Below are 9,349 nucleotides of genomic sequence, written 5' to 3'. Positions count from 1 at the left end.
ATAGAAGATTACTCAAATATTTTTATTCATCCTGAAAGATGTATCTGCAGGGAAAAAGTTATCTTTTTAATTCCACACATATGTAAGCCTCTAAATTTTGTTCTTGCCAGCAGAGATTTCCTGTCAAACACATAATTTCATGTTTGATCTCAACCTGTTAATGGCTTATATCACATTTAAGATATATTAGACAAGTTGAGCTCAATTTACTTAAATCTGGAGACTTATGCATTGAATGAACATTAAGGGAATGGTGGTTCTGATAATTTGTAATGGTTAAGTTAAAGGTGATAACAATGTATTGGTATAAAACTTTATTTTAATCAAGTTATACTCACTTCACTTTATGTGGGAACAATTTTCCTTATTATTTACAAATTTATGAATAGACACTTAATAAAACAATTATTTCTCAACCTTAAAAGATAGTAGTTCTTATGGACATATTTATTTTAAATTATTTTAGAGAGGATAGAGTGAGTACAACAGAATTTATATATATTTTATTCTTTTAAATTTTATCTTTACATTTAAGCAAATAATTATTTTAAAAATATATCAGTTGATATGCAGCTCATCTGGGTTATCTTAAGCATAATGTTAAGATAGCAAATTACTTATATTCTTGTCATGCTTGTGATACATTATCTAGTATTTAGGAACTTGCTAAACAACCTTATTAGGCAAGTTTTAGATTTTTAAAAAGTTTTTTTTATGCAGGCAATTATTTCCTTTGTTAATTACAAAAGACAGCTTATTTACATTTCAAGTATTTTATCTTTTATTTTCTCCACCTCCACTAATTTAACTTGTTAGTGTGTCAGTAGAATACCCAATAGAAAGTGTTGGTAAGGGTCTTTGACACAAATTTAGTTTTAAATAGAAGACATGTAACGTTTTATCATTTCACTTTCTATTATGTTTTCATAATGTTAATAGGTTTAATAAACTTTCAAATTTTATTTTAAAAAAGTGTTGGTTTTATTCAAATTTTGTCCTCAGGAGTATTCATCTTTCTAGTCAAAGACTACTCATAAAAACTGCCACCTTGACCAAATTTTAGCCATACTTCTCTGAGCACTTTTCTCAACTAGCCCTCATTTTTGGGCTTTAATGTCTGTCTTTGAAGAACCCAGTTTTAGCAACAATCCTCTTATTCTTGATGTATGATTACTCTCCATATCTAATCAAACTCTTATTCTCCACCCTTCATATTGATCACTCCAGCCCATTCTCAGCAAGAATTCTGTTTAGTCAGTCTAGCAAGAATTATTCCTTCCTTTGATATCTCCATGTGTCCTCTTAGTAATTTTATAGTCAGAAAAACCTTCCACCCCCAACCCCTCCCACCAGCATCCTCTTTGGCTATAAATCTCCACTTGTTCTTATGGTAGTCAGAGTTGAGCCTGATTTCTCTCATCTAATGCTATAGTTTTGATACCTTTTACAATACTCCTGATAAAGACTTCCTTACCCTTTTAACAGGTGTCAGGGTAATTTTTCCTTTAAGCATTGTTCCATGAGTCAGATATGATCAGATTTATCACTGGACCCCTAGACCTTTCATCTGGAACCCCAAGAGCACACTTTTGAAGCTTTTGTCTTCACTTCTCAGTGATTGATTAGGAATTCATTTCTGAGTTGAACTCCTGAGCTAGTGCTATAGTCAATTGATGCAATGTAAAGGTGGATTTTTATTCTTAGTCAAAATTAAATCTCTGAGTATACTCTAGAACAGGGGTGGGCAAACTTTTTGACTCGAGGGCCACAATGGGTTCTTAAACTGGACTGGAGGGCTGGAACAAAAGCATGGATGGAGTGTTTGTGTGAACTAATATAAATTCAAAGTAAAGGAGCGGAGGGGAGAGCAAGAGAACCCTCTGCTCTTTCGGCTCCGCGGGCCGGATAGAACAGCCGAACGGGCCGGATCCGGCCCGCGGGCCGTAGTTTGCCCAAGGCTGCTCTAGAAGCTACTTTAGGATCCCAAGCCAACAGAGGCTAGATTGCAATATAAGGTTTTCTGTTTCTAAGGAGCAGAGGCTGAATTAAGAGTCTTGGGATTCTCTGTTCATAAGACACAGAAGCTGGCTGAGAATTCCAAGCTTCTTTGTTTATAAGGTACTACTTTTATTGGAGCTGGCAATTGTGTTAATGTCTTGCATATAGAGTGGTAGGTATGTATGTGTTTGTGTGCATGTGAGATTTGATAATAATAATAAAATTATATATTTTTAAATATAGGTAGCATATTATATGACCACTAGAGTCCCGGTGCACAAAATTCATGCAAGGGGAGAGTATATCCCTCAGCCCAGCCTGCACCCTATCCAATCTGGGACCCCTTGAGGGATGTCCGACTGTCCGTTTAAATGGGCAGTTGGACATAACTCTCACAATCCAGGTCTGCTGGCTCCCAACTGCTTGCCTGCCTGCCTGCCTGCCTGCCTGCCTGATTGCCCCTAACTGCTTCTGCCTGCCAACCTGATTACACCCTAACCACTCCCCTGCCAGCCTGATTGACACCGAACTACTCCCCTGCTGGCCCAATTGCCCCTAACTGCCCTCCCTTTCCAGCCTGGTCACTCCTAACTGCCTTCCCCTGCTGGCCTGGTCTCCCCTAACTATTCTTCCCTGCAGACTTGGTCGCCCCCAACTGCCTTCCCCTGCAGGCCTGGTCCCCCCAACTGCCCTCCCCTGCAGGCCTGGTCCCCCCCAACTGCCCTCCCCTGCAGGCCTGGTTGCCCCCAACTGCCCTCCCCTGCAGGCCTGGTCCCCCCAACTGCCCTCCCCTGCAGGCCTGGGTCCCTCACAACTGTCCTCTCCTGCAAGCCTCATTGCCCCCAACTGCCTTCCCCTGCCAGCCATCTTGTTTCCACATGGGGGTGGCCATCTTGTATGTTGGAGTGATGGCCAATTTGCATATTACCTCCTTATTATATAGGAGGATGATCTTGATTTGAACCCAAGGTATTGTAACAAATATATATATATATATTTGTTCATTCATTCAGTTACATTCTCTCTCTCCCTACCTCTGTTGCCCTGTACAATTTTAGTCAAATATCCCTTACATCTTCTCCTTTGATTCTAATATATAAAATAAGGTGCAAAGGTGACATTCTCCAGATAATTTTTTCAATCCCTTAAGAATTTGCTTCCAGGCAATTATAGTCAATTTGGCTCAAATACACTCATAAAAATTCTTATAGGATTAAACCTTGTTTACATTGACATTTGCAAACATTTTGAAAAGGTAGATTTGTGTTTCCAATTAAGTTCATTTGGATTTAAACACACCTATTTTCTGATGGACAAAAAAGATAATGCTAAATATAATATATGACCTTTTGGATGAATAGGTGAGATAACCCAAACTGCATGCATCCTACGCCCCTGAAGGAATATTTAAAAAATGCTAAGCTTATTGAAAATTTAAATAGCCTGATCTAGTTTTCATCTTTTTTCTCTTTTCATGCCAACTCTTTAATCAAAATGCTGAAGAGCAAAGAAATGGACAAAGGCAGGAAGCCAGAGAGAAGGAGATAATAAGCAGCCAAATAAGCAACCTTTAAATAACAGAGTTGATTGATTGATGAAACCTATTTAGGCAATTATCATAATGGCTCTGTTTGTTAAAATTTCCTGGTGGTCTTGCCAGATACTCCAAAATAGCTGTGATTCAGAAACAATGTAAGTAGTGTTTAAGTGCAGAAGATGGAAAGTCAGACAATTGTGATTTTAAGAAAGGCACCATAAATTCCAATATGTGCAACGTCTCCCAGGGTAAAGTCCAAGTCATACTGATGTATAGATTTAATGTGGTCACACATGTAAACTCTTGCCACAGTACCCGGTGCATTGTACTTAGTTGATAAGCAATCACTGAATTAATTCACTAATATTAATGTTTTAGAAAGCCACTCAGGAAGAAATCAGAGTAGACCACATATACTGAAGGTCAAGATAATGGTAGAAAACAGTTAATGTAATGTCAAAAAACTATTCAATTTTGCAGGAAAAGGCTTAGAGATTGAATACTTGGTCCATATAGCTGACAAATACAGCCAAATTAATTGAACAGACTATTCCACCAGCCTGGGTTTTTCATGATGTTTTCTGTTTAAAATAACAACATCTATCTATATAATAGAGTAATACGCTAATTAGCCAGGACACCATAATGTCACTACTGAACAGCAGGGACCTGAAGCTGCATGGTGCCTGGCTGGGGAGAGGAACCTCAGGCTGCATGCCCCGCCCCAGCACCAGGCTGGGAGACCTCAGGCTGTGCCCCTTCCTGCTGTAGCACCAGGCTGGGGGACCTCAGGCCGCAACCCCCGCTTGGCGGGGCTTGACAGGGTACTTCTGGCTGTGCTCCCCGCCCCGCCGCCAGAACAGGAGACCTCAGGCCGTACCCCCTGCCCCCTGCACCATTGCTGGGCCTGGAGACCACAGGCAGCACCTCCTGCCCCAGCGCCAGGCCTGGGGACCTCAGGCTGTGCCCCCTGCCCAGCAGGGCTTGACGGGGGACCTCAGTCTGTGACCCCCATCCCAGTGCCAGGCCAGGGAACCTTAGGCTGCACCCTGTTCCCAGTGGGGCTTGACAGGGGACCTCAGGCTGAGCCCCCCCGCCCCAGCGCCGGTCTGGGGGACCTGAGGCTGTGCCCCCCGCCAGGAGGGGCTTGACGGGGTGGGGCGGGCCAGGTCTGTGTCTCCTGCATTTTCGAAGTGTGTGTGGGTGGTGGGCAGGGACTTGACTCTAGGTCCTACAGCGTGCCCCAGATTCTAACAGGAGGGAGATTTTCATATAGATTTTTCTAATTTTCTTTCATCTCTGACACTTCTATTATAGAGAAAGGGCAAATAGCAATATTAAAATATTTCCTTTAATTAATTCCCTTTCAATGTGCACAGATTTCATCCACCGGGCCACTAGTATATCGAATAATATAGAGTTATAGGATTAATGTACACAGCTAAAAATTGAGCAATAAACTAATTTAACAGGGACAAGAATGTGAACATATATTACATTTATACCTTTGTAATGATTCCTCCTATCTTATAAACCAAAGTTATGCATCAAGCCAATGTTTATCTTACAAATAGGTTTTATGCTAAGGTACACAAATATATACCAGAATTGAGAGACAGTATAATGCCTTCTTTGAAAAAGAATGTATAAGTAGCAATGGCAGGACTAAAAGAGAAAGAAATGATAGCCTTAGGTAGATAAGCCAAATCTCCCTTTAGGATAGAGCTCATCAAGTTTCTTCTGATAATAGTCAGATAGGAAATATTTTAGATTTTATAGGCCAGAGAGTATGTATCAGAACTACTCCATTCTGCTGTTGTAGCAGCACTTAAGACGCCATAGGCACTCTGTTTTAAAAACAAAGTGAGGGTGGAGGGAAGAAGTGCGTTACTATTCTTTAAATCGTTTTTTAAAAAGTAAGCCTGATTTGGCCTGAGTGTAATACTTTGCTGACCCTGCTCAAGGGGAAGTTACTAGAAGAATAAATTAAATATTTGAAAGACACTTAAAATTGAAAAATGATATAACTAAATAGTTTAAACTTTGTTCACATATGTGTTTGAAGTTAATGAAAAAATTAAATACATTTAACTACAGAAGAAAATGGGATTTTATTTCAGACCATTGTTTAGTAATTTGGGCTCAGTTGTCCTTTGAAAACATGAGTAAAAAACATGGTTTAATAAAACCTTCAGCCAAAACCGGTTTGGCTCAGTGGATAGAGCATCGGCCTGCGGACTCAAGGGTCCCAGGTTCGATTCCGGTCAAGGGCATGTACCTTGGTTGCGGGCACATCCCCAGTAGGGGGCGTGCAAGAGGCAGCTGATCGATGTTTCTCTCTCATCGATGTTTCTAACTCTCTATCCCTCCTCTCCCTTCCGCTCTGTAAAAAATCAATAAAATATATTTAAAAAAATAAAAAATAAAAAATAAATAAAAAATAAAACCTTCAAACAAACCTGTGATTTAGTGTATAGTGAGAATTCTAATAAAATTTTGTAACCAAAGACCTAGACCTTTCTACAATTTGGTCTCTGATCCTGCACAAAGAATTAGGCTGTTGTGCATTTTAAATTCTGTCTACCTGATGAACTGGATTCCTTGTGAAACAGGAATTTTGGGGGTGAAATAGGAGAGATTTAGAAAATTTTAGAAATTTTGGAAATTAAGGGGAGCATAGAGGAAGCACAGTGCTGCAGAGCGCAGAAGGTATATTTCCATAGAATGGGGGAGCTGAAAAGCTTCAACAGGTACATTTCCATAGAATGAGGGAGTTGGGAATAGCAAAATGTCTATATTTACAAAATAAAGGGAAGTGATACCAAATTTTTGGACTGGAATCTGTATTCTTTGTCTGACGGAATTGAAGAATGAATCCACGGACAGAAAGTGATATAGCAAAGGTGGAGATTTATTGAAGAACAAGTACAGACTTCCATGTGGGGAAAGGAAAGAGTCCCACAGAACTGACTTCCACGTGAGGAGGGGGAGAAGGGTCCCACTGAGTCCCTCTTCCCTACAGCTTATAAAGGCTGAAGATCCTGGTGCCTTAATATCCCCTCTGATTGGTCACTCCTGGGCTCCCCTCTCCTTCCTTATTGTTTTCTTATTCCCTCTGGGCTTTCTTCCTCTCCTTCTGAATGAAGAGCTTCCTTCTCTTTATTTTGTAAATATAGACCTTTCTTGGCTACTTCCAGTTCCCTTGTCTTATGTAAATACTAGTGGCCTGGTGCACGAAATTTGTGCATGGGCGGGGGGGGGGGGGGGTGTTCCTTAGCCCGGCCTGCACCCTCTCTAATCTGGGACCCCTCGAAGGATGTCCTGCTGCCGGTTTACAGGGATTGGGCCTAAACTGGCAGTCGGACATCCCTCTCACAATCCGGGACTGCTGGCTCCAGCTGCTCACCTGCCTGCCTGCCTGCCTGCCTGATTGCTCCTAACCACTCTGCCTGCTGGCCTGCTCACCCCAAACTGGCACCCCTGCTGGTCTGCTCACCCCCAATGGCCCTGCCCCCCACCAGCCTGATCACCCACAACTACTGTCCCATCCTGGCCTGATCACCCCCTGGCGACCCAAGCTCCCAGCCCCTCCTTTTTTTCTTTTTTCAGTGCCTCCTTGAGTGGAGGTCAGGGTCAGCTGGAAGCAAGTATCTGGGACTTATTTATCTGCTATAATTGAAACTTTGGAGCCTTGAGCGGAGGCCAGGGCCAGCCAGGGCAAGCGGGAAGCTTGGCTTCTTTCATTGCCAGGGCAACCCAAGCCTCCTGCTCGCTCCAGCTCCATGGCTGCCACCATCTTGGTTGGGTTAATTTGCATACTCGCTCCTGATTGGCTGGTGGGCATGACTTGTGGGCATAGCGGAGGTATGGTCAATTTGCATGTTTCTCTTTTATTAGTGTAGATACCTGTTGGCTGCCTCCTTGTCTTAAGGAAATGTAACTGCACCTGGCTTCCTTGTGTTATGAAAATGTACCTTCTCCCAGTCTGCAGCCCCGTGCTTTTCCATGGACCACAATTCTAAAAAATCCCTAAGCTGCCTATGTCCTCCTAAAATTCCTGTTTCAGAAGGAAGCCCTTCATCCAGAAGGAGAGAATAAAAGCCCAAAGGGAATAGAAAAACAATAAGGAAGGAGTGGGGGAGAATTTCACATGTCCCATGTAAGGTTCCACCTTTGAGTTCAGGAGTCACTATAGTAACCAGTCTAAGGGACTAGTGACCAATCAAAGGTGATATCAAGCATGAGGATCTGCAGCCTTTATAAGCCATAGGAAAAAGGAACTCTGTGGGACCTTTTTCCCCTCCCCATGTGGGAGTCTGTACTTATTCTTCAATAAATCTCCACCTTTTCTATACCACTTTCTGTCTGTGGATTCATTCTTCGATTCCGGCAGACAAAGAATCTGGGTTCCAGTCCAAAAATTCAGTTTCACTTGCACTGTCCTTTTCACCAAAAAAATTACTTTACTAGTTTATTTTGCAGGCTCCCGGTGTAACTGAGGCTTGGCCCCATGCTTTGTGACCCCCTTTCCCTGCTGACCATGTTGAAACGGAATTTTTGGACTGGAACCCAGATTCATTGTCCACCAAAGTCGAAGAATGAATCCACGAACAGAGAGTAGTATAGAAAAGGTGGAAATTTATTGAAGAACAAGTACAGACTCCCATGTGAGGAGAGGGTAAGAGTTCCACAGAATGAACTCCCACGTAGGGAGGGGGAAGAGTCCCACTGGGTTCCCTTTCCCTATGGCTTATAAAGGCTGCAGATCCTGGTGCCTTGATATCTCCTCTGACTGGTCACTATTCCCTTAAACTGGTTACTATAGTGACTCCTGAACTCAAAGGTCAAACACCACATGGGACTTGTGATGCCTTCCTCCCTCATTGTTCTTTTCTTTCTGGCTTTCTTCCTTCTTCTTTATTTTGTAAATAGAGACTTTTTTGGCTACTTCCAGCTCCCTTGTCTTATGCAAATGCAACTGTTGCTGCTCCCTGCACCTGGCTTCCTTGTGTTATGGAGATGTACCTTCTCCCAGTCTGTAGCCCTGTGTTTTTCCATGGACCCCAATTCTAAAAATTCCCTAAGCCTCCTATATTCCCCTAAAATTCCTGTTTCAATGTCTTATTACTCCAACTGTTGGCTGTATCACATGACTCTGCCTGCAGACCATGCATCAACCAAAATTACCCATTGTTCTTTTAGAAACACCACTTACTGACCACTGGGTCAGCCAACCCTTGAGAGGCCAGTTGCCCCCACCAATCAGAAAACATTTCCTTAGCAAACCTATCTCTTCGATCATCAGCTCCTTACAACTCTCGCCTTTAAAACCTTAGCCTTATATTTTCCACCTCAATACAAGTCTTTGGTTCATGCCAGAGGCTACATTCTCTGATTTGCAAATCATATCAGAATAAAACTCTCTTTTAATTCCTCAGAAGAGTCCTGTGGAACTTTTGTTTATAATAGAAACTTATAAATTTCCCTTTTAGTTCTCTGAGTGGTATCAACTGTTTGAGTCAGTCAGATGCATAAATAAATATACATCAACTTATAAACAGGTAGAAGATGAAAGTTCCGAGACAAAATTAATTACCCTAATGTTGAGTGAACATGTCAAATGAAGTTTTTTGTACCAGGTAGCAACTTTAACAGATAAAACCAAAACAAATATATGTTTAGATTTCTGTTTACATGTAGACACATTTACACCATTCTGAGGTGCAAGGATAAAAGTCTTGGCCTATATTAGGTGATAATAAACTAATCTAAGTATTGCATGCTAATTGTATTTAAGTGATAATGAGCAACACC

The sequence above is a fragment of the Plecotus auritus genome (assembly GCF_963455305.1).
Source record: "Plecotus auritus genome assembly, chromosome: 3".
Lineage (NCBI taxonomy): Eukaryota > Metazoa > Chordata > Mammalia > Chiroptera > Vespertilionidae > Plecotus > Plecotus auritus.
Note: the sequence above shows the minus strand (reverse complement) of the source record.